The sequence below is a fragment of the Theropithecus gelada genome, chromosome 10 (assembly GCF_003255815.1).
Source record: "Theropithecus gelada isolate Dixy chromosome 10, Tgel_1.0, whole genome shotgun sequence".
In the NCBI taxonomy this organism is placed as follows: domain Eukaryota; kingdom Metazoa; phylum Chordata; class Mammalia; order Primates; family Cercopithecidae; genus Theropithecus; species Theropithecus gelada.
This window is the reverse complement of record NC_037678.1, coordinates 87,057,865-87,072,957: the sequence shown is the minus strand read 5'-3', so window position 1 is coordinate 87,072,957 and position 15,093 is coordinate 87,057,865. Positions and strand designations below refer to the sequence as shown.

General features: G+C 40.3%; 1 protein-coding gene across 6 annotated transcripts in view; it reads right to left on the bottom strand.

The window, feature by feature from the left end:
- The window catches only part of MACROD2 (MACRO domain containing 2), a 2,143,045-nt gene that overhangs the window by 395,006 nt on the left and 1,732,946 nt on the right, over window positions 1–15,093 (bottom strand). The gene's annotated exons all lie outside the window — the stretch shown is intronic.

Below are 15,093 nucleotides of genomic sequence, written 5' to 3'. Positions count from 1 at the left end.
CCTTTACAACTGGTCACCTAAGATAGGACCAGCACAGCCTGCGGTTTGGGAGAGTTCCCAACCTGTCAACCATGAAAAGCGCAAGGTAACCAGAGAATAGGGCTGGAATGGGATGCTTATCCAAACTCTGCCCTAGTCGGAGGGACATGGATCTTGTCCTCTTTTCCATGTCTTCCTGCTTGCTTCCTCCTCTGCTTTCCTTCCACTGGAGTGGAAAAATTAAGAGAGCCTAGAAAAGAACTGGCCTTAATTCCAGCCCTTAATCCTCAGATAGCAAAAGAATGCTGAGGGTTACAAGGTCTTACCAGTTTTCCAGAATGAATACAGGATAGGGATTTATAGTCAGTCCCAGAAAGAGGATGTCTTGTTAGTAGGTTCCTGTGTTTATATCCCAACAACCCAGTGCACTGGTAAGTGTTGAGAAATGATTCAAGAATGCGGAATCACCTTGCAGTCACTGCAGAGACCTGACCAACAGCAGTCATAGGCCACTGAAGGAAAGAATGCTGGTGTCCTATCACTGCGGAAGCTCCATGTGGCAGCCTAGTATGAGTTTAGACTGATTTATGGAGATAATAAACAGTTTTATGACTGAGCCAACCAGATGATGGAATGGTGGAATCTAGTAACGGATTAACCTAACTGAATCTAATTGCTGCACATTCAGACTGAGTGATTGATGCTCCATTGATCCTGCATATAGACAAAATAATTCATCTACTGCACGACAACTGATTCTGCCCATTTTTGTAGACACAGCACGTTTGACTTCAGTTACATGTTCATATATTTTTTTGTTTCTCTTTGACAATAGAAATCATGTGTTTCTCATCTTTGTATCATCCACAGTGTCATGAATAAGTGACCAAAAATTATTTATTGAATAAAAGACATAGTAACTTATGTGCACAAATAAAGAGAGTGCTGATCTGTTTCGGACATACCTACCTATGCAGATAGAAATTATCTCTAGAAGGCTCACTTTAGGTGTAAGAGATAGAAGTCCAGTAGTTTAGAATTTGAACAGTGTGTAGGGCCTGGAGGAGAAACTAGAAATTCATACTTGTGCTACTTTTGTCCTTTCTAATGACAAAGATCTTTTAGATCTTTCCTATTTGAATGATTATCTTGCCCAACATTATACCAAATGAGATAATACAATTATCAGGTCAATTAACAATAATGCAATAATTATAGTAGTAATATTAGTTGTAGCTTTAGTGTTACAACAGTAAAACAGTTACAAAGATAGTATTTGTATGTACTGTTATACTTATTTTATGAATGAGAAAACTAGGGCAGAAAGGGAGTAGATGAATTATTCAAGACAGCTAAGTAAAAAAAAAGAGTTGGGAAACCACAAAACTCAAATTCAATAAAACAGATTCTTGGCAGTCACACATTTAGCACTTACGAGTTTACATCTTGATTATTAACCTGAAAATCCATGATGTGGTAAGGTATAATTTTGCAGATGCCCTAATGTTAATAGTGTCCACTGCAAGACTGACATAGAAATAAGTCACCCATCTAGTTAGTGAATCTAGTCATCCACACAGCAGTCACTTCTCAGAACACTTTCTTTATTCTTTTTGATCTTTTCTATATCACTAACTGGCAAAGTAAACTTTTCTGTTCTCCTATGAAATAAAAAAATATACTAAACAAAATACAAAAGCTTAGTGAAAGAGGAAAAGAGTTAACTTGTAATGTGAATATATGCATTGAAAGCACACGACTCTCATTGGAAATAGAAACCAAGAAAAAGAAATAGCACTAACATTTCTAAACACTCATATTTGGAATTTATTAAAGCATATGAGAATTATCCTTTGTGACTATAGAGGGCCTACTGAACAACAGTCTCATAAAGAAAAAGGCCTTTTTTGATAAATAATCAGGGAGTATGTGATCAACACTAGCAGGTGAGTGCTTGTTTCTGACACTACTCTCTAGGAATCAGAACAATGGGTTGCTTATCAAATGCTATGAGCAAGGTTCTGGACCAAGTACAAAATATACGTAAGCAGAGCCAGACCTCCCATGGCCATGCAATAAGTCTGACTCCAACTATCTCATTAGCCTCATGGGGCTGCCATCTCCACCATTACAACTCCGGTTTATTTAGGCTCTGTTTCTGAAAGGCTCTGACCTAAAATGCAAAGTAATTAGGAGAAGATAAAAAGCAACCAAGAACCAAGTAAGCCATTCCCATAACCATTTATGAAATTATCTTTTCATTAGTGCTTCAACAGAAAAGGAAATTTATAAAGATCGAGATGGGACTCATTATTACAGAGAATGGGCCACCTGGGGGTGAGCACAGGTCCAGGAATAATCTTGAGTGGAGGTCCCTGGAAGAAGCCTCGGGACCATTGGAGTTGAAAGATGACAAGACATAACGGAAGGATGATTGGATTGAAAGTGGAGTCACTGATGCACCACTTTCCAGGTGCCACCTCTTTGCATCATATTGACCCTGTTAAACTTTAATACGATCCAGGTAGGGCTAACAGAAAGAGCTGAGAGCCTGGATTAAAAGCATAAAACCCACAAAGCTGAATTTAATGAAGCAAACTTTTACCAATGACCCTGGTGTTTGGTACAAACCTGATAGCTTTCCTAGTGCAAGTTCTGGGTCACAGAGCACACGTTGGCTAGCATCTGCTCATTCCCAATTAATTATAGATGTTGGGTCTATAAGATCCTTTGTTAGAACTAACTAAATAATAAATGCCTATAAAGCAGTTTGCATGCTGTGCCTAATAAGAACAAACTCCACAGAAATCCAATTTAAACACTTATTGCTTTTTTGAGCCAGAATTAAATTGGATTTGTGTTTCTGAACTCTTTGGCACAAGGATCAACCATCGCATGGGTGGATTTGGCACGATGACCACCTCTGGGGCCAGCTGTGCAGAAATGTTGTTTGCCTCAGAAGTTGGAATTTACCAAATATGGCCTCTGGAACAAACTGAAAACCCAACCATTTTAAAATTTTCAAAGGGTGTCATGAAGTTCTCAAAGAGATGCTCTAAGCAAAAATATTTTTTATTCGCTTCAATTTCAAAAAGTAATAAACAGTATCCTCTAACAGAAGAGAGTATGCCAAGAACAGATAGAAAGGCTAGCATGTCCAGTTCCATAAGGATAAGAGGATCATTGTCAGGTGTTCTGATGACACCAACATGGTCAGTAATGTAGAACTTTCAGTCTTCTGAAAAGGTGTGGAATGGCGAGCACAAGGGGTTCTCAGGTTTCACATGTTATTTGGCTTGTTTCTCCTATTTTAGCATCTTTTGCATACTAGGTTGTATTTTAATTCATCGAAAAACAAAAAAAATTTGTGCTATCCAACATCATGGTGCACATAGGCAGTATCATGAACTGAACTGCTAAACAGTCTTTAGACAACACTGTGAAATTTGTTTACCTTTATTTTATAAAAAGTGAGTGGAAAACAGAAAAAAAAATTAAATGTATATTTATAAGTTCTATGACTGGGACACAGATGGTCATTTTCAGGTGAGCCTAGAGCAAGGAACTTGCTCAAATCAGAAGCATATTGGATTGACTTGGCTGTATGTGTGTTTGCCAAGCGAAAGAATATACTGCAATTAAAGAAGATATTAGAAGTGTGAGAGAAATGACAAAGAAAGGTGGTAGTATGGAGAAAAAAGAGAGATCAGTTGCTGGAAAGCAGCATAATTTTTTTTCAGAGACTCAAAAGCAGAGGGGTGTCCTGTTCCACAGAACTGTAGATACAATCTGTTATACATTGTCATTTATCAACAGGAAAGGAGGTTCGCGTTCAGCTTTCTCATGACCATTTTTTTTAAAGAAAACCTGTTTGGATTCCATTAAAGCTGGCATCACTGAGCCCAACCAGATTTCCTACACATTCCCTGCTTAATTACTTTATACAAACCAGAAGCAGCAAGTCTTTCCCCAGAACCAAATCATGACCCTTTATCTACTGGTAGTCACATCAAATAAGCAGAGAAAACTAGAATTTAAGGGAAGGTATTATCTTACAATATTAACATTTATTATCTAAATGTAATAGTGAATTATTATTTCTAAATAGTCATGGGTATGTTTCATAGCATCCAATGGGGAAGGAGTAAGTCTATTTATGTATACCATAATTAAGAATTACAAAATACATTAAACTATTTTAGAAGCAAATCTTCTTCTCAAATTTTGTATATGTGACATCTTTAGATGGATTATGGAAAGCATTCTTGATAAAGAAACATACAGTCTTAAACGGCTTTGCAGTAATACACACCCAGAGTTTTTTCCAAGCCTATAAAGGACAGTGTGGCTTCCTCCCCAAAGATCCCCTCCTCAAAAAGTGGACCCTAATTTGTCTAAACCAATCAGAGTGGTCCTATCTTTCTTGACACAGAGATTGGTTAAGAAATACCAGGCCTAAACTAATTGCCACACAGCAACCCAATGACTTCTGTGATTCACTCAGAAGTGGCCCCAAGTAAGGCAAAGCTTAGGACTTTCAATGGGATTTTTGGAAACAGATATTTTCTCTCTGTCTGGACGGTGAGAGTTGAGGCTATGAGGTTTGGAACAACTGCAGGTAAGGAATAAAATGAGTGAGCTCTGTCATAATTCACGACTCCGGAACTTGTATGGTCTTTAGTGTGTTTGCTCTTGGAGTGCTCTTGAAATTTTAAACTTACCAACCGACTACTCAGCCATACCTTTGTAAACATGTGCTATACTCTTATAATTGAATGTAAATCGGTATGTGCAACAATGTGGAAATAACAATGCTCTCTGATTTAATAAAATGTTTGAACACTGAAAAAGAAGGAAAAAAGAAAGAAAGAAAGAAAGAGAAAGAAAGAAAGAAAGAAAGAAAGAAAGAAAGAAAGAAAGAAAGAAAGAAAGAAAGAAAGAAAGAAAGAAAGAAAGAAAGGAAGGAAGGAAGAAAGGAGGGAGGGAGGGAGGGGGGAGGGAGGGAGGGAGGGAAGGAGAGAAGGAAGGAAGGAAGGAAGGAGAAAGAAAAGAAAGAGGAAGAGAAGGGAAGGGAGGAGAGGAGAGGAGAAGAGAGGGGAGGGGAGGGAAAAAGAAAAGAAAGAAACAGATCCAGTTCCAGATACATTCTTGAGCTTCTAAAACAAACTATTCTGAGGCTGCTCTACTTCTGGACTATCCAGTGACTGAGTCAATAAATTTCCTCTATTACATAAACCATTTTTATTGGGTTTCCTCTTTATAGACTAAGTGAAGAGCTTTAATAGATAGGATAAATTTAGACAAGTTTCTAATCTGTTTAGGACATCCTTTTTTCTCACCTCTCAATGGAAACATTCCATCTCTCTAATGGTCTCATTAAGGGATAAGTTTAAAAAGAGTTGCTCTTTCATCCATCCATCCACTACCCATCCATCCACCCATCCATCTACCTGTTCATCCATCTATCTATTTGCTCCTTTATTTAATGAGCACACTTTATGTGTCAAGCACTGTCACACAAGAAAGAGCAATGAACACAAATGACAAAGTCCCTAATGTTATACTATTATACAACAAAGAAGTGATTTCAGAATTTCTCAGATGTGTATGCCATAGAGATCACTAAGGTTGATGGGAAGTATTGAGGAATTGTAAAACATGGTCAGGGAAGGCCACACTGATAAGAGTGGACATTGCCACAGAGATGAGGAATAAATGAGGATGCTGGCCAGGCAAAGATGAGGGAAAGCATTCCAGGAGCAGAAAAAGGAGGCCCAAGTTCCTGTGGAGTCCTGTATTGGACTTATTCAAGCAATAGCAAGAAGGCTTGTGGCTGGAGCTCATGTAGAGTGAGATGATGCTTCTTAAATATCATGGCCAATCTATCACCAGCCCTATTAATCCAACCACCTAAAAATTATTTTAAACTATTACTTCCTCTTATTTCCACAGCCTCGGCTTCTGTCTTCATCAACATTAAATTCCCTGGTGGCAGCAATCTCCTCGATGCACTTCCCTCCCTGAGTGCCAACCTCTGCCGTCATCCATCACAGTGTTTCGAGAACAATCTATAGACACATGCATACACCAAGAAAGCCCTCAGTTAAAATTGTCTGTTGTCCTCTGGGCATGGCGGCTCATGCCTGTAATCCCAGGACTTTACGTTGGGAGGCCGAGGCGGGCAGATCACTTGAGGTCAGGAGTTTGAGGACAGTTTTGCCAACATGGTGAGACCCCATTTCTACTAAAAATACAAAAATTAGCCAATGTGGTGGTGCACACCTGTAGTCTCATCTACTTGGGAGACTGAGACAGGATAATTACTTCAACCTGTGAGGCTGAGGTTGCAGTGAGCTGAGATTGCACCACTGCACTCTCGTCTGGGCAACAGAGCAAGACTCCGTCTCAAAAAAAAAAAAAAAAAAAAAAGTCGATTGTTTCTCCATTTGTTATGGCAGTGACCTGTAAACTTATACTGATCCAGACCCTATCAGTAAAACAATTGTAGCATGTACTTTTCCCACAAGAATTACATTTCCTGTGTTATTGTATTTGTATGCTGTATATATTTTAAAGCTTTACCAAAAATTGAAAGAAAAAACAATATCAAAGAGAAATATAAAGACAAACTTTAATATTTTCTTCTTGTATCTCAGTTGATCATTTTGTGCATCCTAATGTGGAGATTGCTGACTCCTTAGCATGGCAGATCCTCCAGCCCTTTTCTAACTCTATTACTTCCTCTCTTGTCTCATATTTATGCCATAATAAAACCAAGCTGTTTGTAACTCTTCATACATACCATCTTTGTTTCTTGCCCCTGTGGTTTTGCCCAGGCTGTTTCTTCCACCCGTCATTTCTTCTTCCCAGTCTATCTCAGTCATTTCTCCTTAACCTTTTGGTGTCTGCTTAGCTGACAACACTTCCATAAATTTTTCTATGACATTTGTACCCCCAGGCTGGGAGAGGAGAAGTCTGAGATTCTATAGCATCGCTGCCACTCCCTTTTCCTATATTCTCACCGACTGTTCTGTATTGCATTTGGCAAAGAGTAGGCATTCATTTAGAATTTTTATGGTGGGAAAATTAATGGATGAATGAATAAATGATTAAGTGAATGATACCACAGAATGAGATGCAATATGGTGAGGTAAAGGACACACAGTATGGATTCTGGAGCCGAATAGCCTGGATTCCAAATCGGGCCGCACTATGTATGTGCTGTGTGTATTAGTCTGTTTTCACACTACCATTAAGAACTGCCCGACACTGGGTGATTTGTAAAGGAAAGAGGTTTAATTGACTCACAGTTCAGCATGGCTTGGGAGGCCTCATGAAACTTACAATCATGGTGGAAGGCGAAGGGGAAGCAAGGCACCTTTTTCACAAGGCTGCAGGAAAGAGAAGCGCCAATTGAAGGAAGAAGAGCCCCTTCTAAAACCATCAGATCTCATGAGAACACACTCACTATCATAAAACCATGGGGAACTGCCTCCATGATCCAATTACCTCCACCTGGTCTCTCTCTTGATACGTGCAGATTATAGGGATTACAGGGATTACAGTTCAAGATGAGATTTGGGTGGAGACACAAAGCGGAACCATATCACTATGTAACCCTAACCAGAGAATTTCTCTCATCCTCAGTTGACTTATTTGTAAAATAGGGGTCATAAAATAACACATAGCTCCCAAGATTGTTTTAAGGATTAAAGGAACTACAATACAAAGACTTTTCAGCACAAAGTCCCACCTTAATACATTTTAGCCATTCTCTATCAATAAATGTTCAATATTCCCCCTTACTATTTATGATGGTGAGAAATTCAGGCTTGGAGCTCATCAGAAAGTTTAGTTCTTGTTGTGACAAGGTGATATTGTAAAACCAGTGTGAGTCCTGACAACAGATTTTAAAAATGATAAGCCTGTGTTTTTGCTGTGAATTAATACCTAATAATGGTGAATTCACCTTTGAACCACCTCAGGGGTGTGTTGAAAGGAAGAAGTAAATAATAATAGGATCCTATCAGCTCGGAACAGTGAGACAGTCCAGTGCGAATCACAAAAGAAACCCCAAGAAAAAGGAGCAGAAGCTGTTGCGGCAGTGTGGAACCAGTACAATTTTAAAAGTGTTGACTACAAGAGAACACCAGGCATTCTTTTGATATTTGCATAATATGGATTTGTGAACAGCAAATAATACTTACGAAAGCCATGTCTACCATTTATATAGCATGTGTATGTGATTTCAAATTAGCTTGCCTGCTAAGTTACCTCTTAATCCAACAGAGTGTAACAAAGCTGAAGGAGCAAGTGCAATGCATTAAATACACATTTCTTAAAAATAAAGACCTAGCCATGCATTCAGCCTGTCCTTAATACCACATATTATATATTTACACGGCCTTGCTGTATTGGTTCCAGCTTACTTACTATAAGTAAGAGCATCTTTTTAACTTTTGAAAGACATTTTCTAGGGAACTCATGAGATTTCTTCCCACCTATTTTATCCCGATAAAAACATCTTTTAAAATACAATTTCTATAATATTCATCTCTCCTCTGCCAGATTCTGTTTTCTCTTTTGCTGCTTTTCAGAATTCAGAGTGGAGTGCTCACATGCAAGATGAGGCAGTGAGCTTTTCTGAGTTTTTCAGAGAAAACAGATTTGCAGAGAAAACTCCTCCATTCATTTCTTTGGAACATCTTCAATGTATGTCTCACTACCTCAGAGTTCCTGCAAAAGCTCAGATAATTGGAGAAAAATGGTATGGCAGAATGCATGAACATGACACAGTGTGTAAACAGTTACTGAAACACAGAAGCAACAGAAAAATTCCACATTCATCCCTACAGTGATTGAGAGTCTTGGGGCTCTGTGATGATATAAGGATCCACTTGCCTCTGGGTCATTGACTGTAATTTCAAACTAGGAGGAGGCAACTGTCCACCATTCCACTGCAGCAACTGATCTGTGGTTCAGGTAAAATATCATTTCCCTTCAGCTCAGAGACAATCATTTATTTTGAGTCATGAGAATGTGCTTTAAACATGGTGATGAAGACATCAAAAGCAAGGTGGTTTTTGAATTGGAGAAGCCTTGTTGTAAGAATGAATTATGGAGTCAATTCTGGGCTTACTTGAAAAAAATTACTTAGGTCGGGCGCGGTAGCTCACACCTGTAATTCCAACACTTTGGGAGGCTGAGGCGGGTGGATCGCCTGAGGTCAGGGGTTCGAGACCAGCCTCATCAACATAGTGAAACCCCATCTCTTCTAAAAATATAAAAATTAGTCAGGCATAGTGGTGGGCACCTGTAATCCCAGCTACTTAGGAGGCTGAGGCGAGAGAATAACTTGAACCTGGGAGGCAGAGGTTGCAGTGAGCTGAGACCATGCCATTGTACTCCAGCCTGGTCAACATGAGTTAAACTTTATCTCAAAAAAATAAAAAATTACTTTACCTCTTTAGGTCTGATAGATCATCCATCTTTCAAATGAGTTAAATAATTTGATAATAACTTAACCTCATTTAGCTGCTTGTGAGAACTGTATAAACTAATTCTTATAAAAATAAAACCATAGAGTACATAGTGAATAGAAGTAAATTCTCAATAGAAAGAAGTATTATTATCATTAGTATTGTTAAGACGAAAGAGTATTTATGTAAGAAAACAGAAGGAAGGAGGTTGCTGACTGAGGCTGAGGAGGGTAAGGGTGAATTGCAGACTCTATGCAGGCCCATCTGGCAATTACTAGGATTCTCCCTGGATTTGGGGACCATGAATAAAGAAGCTTCAACCTTGGCTCCGCAGTCTACCAAAGATCCCTGTAGGGAGGGATGATTCTCTCTGTACTCTATTACTGGGTAAGTGGGGGAGGTTTAGATTCTGGAGGTGGCAGAGATGTAATGATGTTAGGGTTTCTATCTCAGCGCTGCATGCTATTAGCTGTGTGACTTTGGGAGAGTCACTTTCTCTCTGAGAGAGTTGATAGGGATGCAGCATAGGGGGCTGGTTCCTTTCCTTCTTAGGAACAGGATCTTGTTTTTGTTTGGGGTAAGCACATTCCTGCCCTGAGTTACGTTTGCCAGCTAATCTTATAAGTAGGTATGGTGTATCTGAATTCTGGCCAATGAGACACATTGCGAGGACTATCATGGAACTTAAAGGGAGAGAGGCGTTCTCCTTTATTCTCTCCTCCATCCTCTTGTCTAGAAACAGAAGTGATGGCTGGACTCCTAGTGGTCATCTTAAGATCGTGAGGATGGTAGAGCAAATGACATCTGGAACACCCAAAATGTTTTTATATGAATGAAACATCAACGTCCATCTAGTTTTAAGCCTCTGCTTTGAGATTTTCTGTCACATGCAGCCAAACCTAAGTTCTAACAAGGCAAATATAGTAATGGTACATCCCCAATAAGATTTTTGTAGTGATTTATCAAGTTTAGGATGATAAAGTGGTTAGCAGACAATTTGGTTTTGTGTATTTATAAATTCATTCATTCATTAAATATTTATCATATCTACTCTGTTTCAAACCTTCTCCTTGGCATCGAGAACACACGGGTGAATAAGACTATAAGGCTGAGACCACAAACAAACCATATTCCAGAAAAGAGACTGATGGCAAACCTGCAATGACATAAGTCAATCTGATGGAGACTAAAATCCCATAGAAGAAAATTAAATGGGGTTATGCTGTTGAAAGTAGAATGAAGGAAAGCACATTATAGTGGTCAAAGAAAGTCTCTTTAAAGAAATGACCTTTCAACTGGCATCAGAATGATAAGAAGTGAGTCAGATACAGATTTTGAAGGAAGAACAGTCCAGGTGAGGAAGAGGGTAAGTTGGAGGATGCTGAAGTGGGAAGAAGGTTAGTATGGTATCCAAATAAGCCTTCCAGGCTACAGCATGGGCAACAAGGTTGGGAGTAGGAGGTGAGATTAACAGGTACACAGGCCAGGTTGTAGAGAACCTTGAACAGTTGGCGGAAGAGGTACTCAGAAATATACATCATAGAAGTAGGATTTGTAAAATCCAGGTCACCCCCAAATCCAAAATTAGTGCAATTAAATGCCATCACGTTACTGCACTTATTTCTTGCAATATGGAAAAACTTGTTTTCCAGCTAAAGCAAAGTGGATAAATATTCCAACATGATGTTCAATTGGTGGCAAGAATTATGACTGTATAAGGGCCCATGCATGGTTGAATACGATGAGGAAGTCTCCTGAGGCAGTGAGCTGGCATGCAAGTAATCTCGTCCCATGAGTCCAGACAGAATGTCCCAAGTGTATGCATGTGGCAGGAGAAGTGTGCTCAGAGAGGAATGTGAAGGCAGAGCAGAGTGTGCACATACACACACACACACACACACACACACACACACACACACACAGAGAGAGAAGACAGGATAGAGATTCTCCCCAGTGGTTGCTCTGGGGAGAAATGTTCTAGTAAATAAAGGATTATTTTTATTTATTTATTATGTTTGTTTTTCGTGCATGCACACGTATGTGTGTTTATGACAGGTACACAGTTCTTTACTCCCCTCCCTCTTTATTTTACTCTAACCACAAATCAGACAGGAAGGCTACTTAATGATGTGATATTTTGCTTTATTGAGAGAGAACCGGGCATAGAGATTCCTTACCTGGGGAAATTGATACTGTACCATTAAGAACACTCACAGGTTGAATCCGAAAACCACCTAACAGGCAAAGTTAAAGAAGAGTGAGAATGGGAAATGGTTGCTGGGATCGATTCCAGACCTGGTTGCTTTATGATGCTTGTAATTGTTTGTTCAAGGGTTCCTGTATGGATTGTTTTCCTATGATACTATCTATCCTTTCAGAAATAACCAAGGACAGATGCTGAACTATTGCCACAATCCCTTCCGTTGTCTAGAAATGAGCTACACCGATTTCAAAACTTCTATTATTTTGTGGCTCACAGGATCACCAGAGATGGAATCTTTTGTAAGCTTGGGGAGCTTGCCTTTCTTTATGTTTTCATTTTTTGTCTTCCCCAAATACTGTTGACAGGAAACAAAATAGGTTTTCTCAACTGTCTCTGGATTCTTAGGGCTTCTTATGCCCAAAAGTCACTGTTTGCAGAAAGCCACCTTCAGGCCACTTGGAAAAGAAGAAGACTTTGCAGTATATACATTTTTTTTTCCATATATTAGAATGAGTTCTACTGTTTCATGGTTCACACTGATTTTTTTAAACAAAATTTTATAAAGGGTTTTGGCAGGGGAGGATACGTGGAAGAAATTTTCATTTGGCAATAGCTGGGCTATTTTGGGTTAGGAGACAAAGAAAAATCTCCCTTGCAGTATAAAAAATTATAATAAAACTCGAACTATTCTATATCTTCCCTCTCTTCAGGTGAATAATTTACTCACTGGAATTGCCTCTAAAACATATATGCCTTTTGGGAAAAGGCAAAGAGGTGTAAGAGGCTTGTGTGTCAGGACGAAATAGAAGACCCAACCCAAATGCACGCTGCCCCTCTTTTTATTTTTGTCTGTACATCTTCTCCATTAATAATGGAGCCCTGTTGCATTATACATCAGATTCCATGAAGGGCAAAAAAGCTTGTTTCTCTGGGTGATGATGAAAGACACACAATTCTAGAGAAGACCATGGATTCTCCAGAAATTCAGCAAAGCATGTCCTCCATAGAGGCATGAATCTTCCACCAATTCCCCATATTCCTTCCACTGATCTACACTATTTATTTCCACCAGACTTTGCTGAATCTACTGTTTTAATGCCAATGAATTCTACTCTAGTCTGCCTCAAAACAGCACCAAAGGCCCAAAGTGCTTAGATATAAGAGTTGAAGTCTGGAGGAAACAGCTGGATGAAAGAGAAGAGAAGAATAAGAAAAACTGAGCATGAGGCAAGAGGAGGCATGGTGATCAAGGCAACTTGATTTGCAACTGAAGCAATGCAACTTTTAGAAAAATAAGAAAGGGCCCTTTGCAAGCATCCACAATCAGCAACTCCAATAAACTCTATTTTCAATATACCTGCTCTGGCTAGATTGCTTCTTTGTAAACTACTGTGCATATGTAAGAGGGAGACAGCCCAGCTACCAAGGCATTGAGCGCACTGGCCTAAGGAAATGAGGAAAGTCTGGAATGTGAGACAGTGAAATTTAAAGGAAAGTTTCCAATAAGCCCAGCTGGTGGGTAAGCTGTGGGATGGCAGACGAGGCAGCAGAGGCCTTTGTATGTCCATCACTGTATGGTTGTCACCCTGGCAGGACAGCCCACCCAGGTCTGTTTGTTGGTGGGACTCAGAAACCTCTTGAAAAAGAACCATCATAAGAGGAGAGAATAGAGTCGCCCAGGCTTCATGAAAAGGAAACAGGCCAGAGTTTGAGGAAGAGAGCAGTTCCTAGCACAGCATCATGTCTGTCCTTCAAGGATAATTTGCGAGTCCCTTGAACAGAAGCTGAGGATGGGGGAGAGCCCGTAAGAAAGAGTGAAGGGGTGATAAAACAAGAGAGGCCGCATGACTATGTTCTCTGCATGGGCAGGGCTGCCTCATAGTTTGTATAATGGCAGATAGAACCACAGCAGTGGGGAGCCTCTGGATTTGCTATGGCAGTGGGACATGTGCACAGGGCTGGAGACACTGCCAATATCCTCCCCAGAGCAGAGGGGCCATCCAAGCATCACACTTGGCCCCTCTGGCCTCTCCCCAACTCTTGTCACTCTGCGTCTGTACGTGACAAGACAAAGACACGTGACAAGACACGTGTCAGTGTCTTTGTCTCAGTCTCCATCACCATCTCTCTCTCTCTAGCCTCTCTCCTTTACCTTTATTTTCCCCTCACTGTCTCACTCCTTCACTATTTCTCATTTCATCTGTATCTGTCTTATTCTAGCATGTGTTCTCTCTTCCCACCATCTGTTTTTCTCTTTTCCTGTTTTTCTCTCTCCCTTCCTCATATCTCTTTTTTTCTCTTATCGTTTCTCTCTATATATCCCTTTTTCTCTCTCTCCCTCTATACTTCTGTCTCATTTTTTTCTCTCACCTTCTCTCTCTCACCCCCTTTGTCTCTTCTTCTCTCTCGCCCCCTTTTTCTCTCCTTCTCTCTTTCACCCCCTTTCTCTCTCCTTTTCTCTCACCTCCTCTCTTTCTCTCATCACCTCTCTCTCCTTCTCTCCTTCTCTCCCTGTCTTCTCTCCTTTCTCCTACATCTCTCTCATCTATCCTGCCTCTCCCCTTCTCCCTCTTTCCTCTCCCCTCTCTCCTTCTCTTCTTCTCTATTTCTTTCCTTTTCTCTTTCCCTCCACTCTCTTTTCTCATGGTCTATCTCCCAAACCCATCAGTGGTAGGAAAGAGCCTTGAGGACCCACTGGACAAACATAGCTGAAGGCCAGGAGGGACATCACCTCTTGGGGATCACTGTCAGAAAAGGGGTTCAGGGCTGGAGAGACACCCAAAAGCCAGCTCTGGCTGGTCTACTATGAACAGGAACTATCTGCCTGAAGTTCTAGATCTGTGCCTGGCTCTGCACGGGTGGCCACAGCAGCTTTTCCGTAACATCTTCACAAATGGCTCCATCAGGGCCAGAGTTTTCCTGCACTACAGTGGGGCCTAAGGAGAGCAGGGAGTAAGAACTCCTGGGCAGTCTCAAGATAAGGATGACCTCGAATTTCAGAGAAAAGATTCTGATATATTTTCCACTAACTGCCTTCTCATGGAGCCTCAGAATTGTACAGGACTAAGCGATGCAGGTCATGAGCAGCTCTGGTTATGAATTCTTCAATCTGTCTCTAACCCTCCCTACCACTTCATTTTCATCAGAAAGATTTTCCTGGCATATAATTGAAATCCCTATCAGATTTGATCTTTACTGTATTTTTCATTATTTATTCAGCTCTGCATCAGTTCCTCTGCTGTGGGTGATCTCCTTTGAAGTGAAGTCTTCTTAGAAATGACTCTTTTGTACCAGTGTTCCTGCCACTGTGCCCAGGATTGATCTACAATGCAGCCCGAGATAAGCTCTGAACCTGCTGCTGCTGTCTCCGTTAAATTCCAAATGTCCTTCACCAGCACCTTCCAGAAAGCATTTATCGGGAGCCTTTTAGGA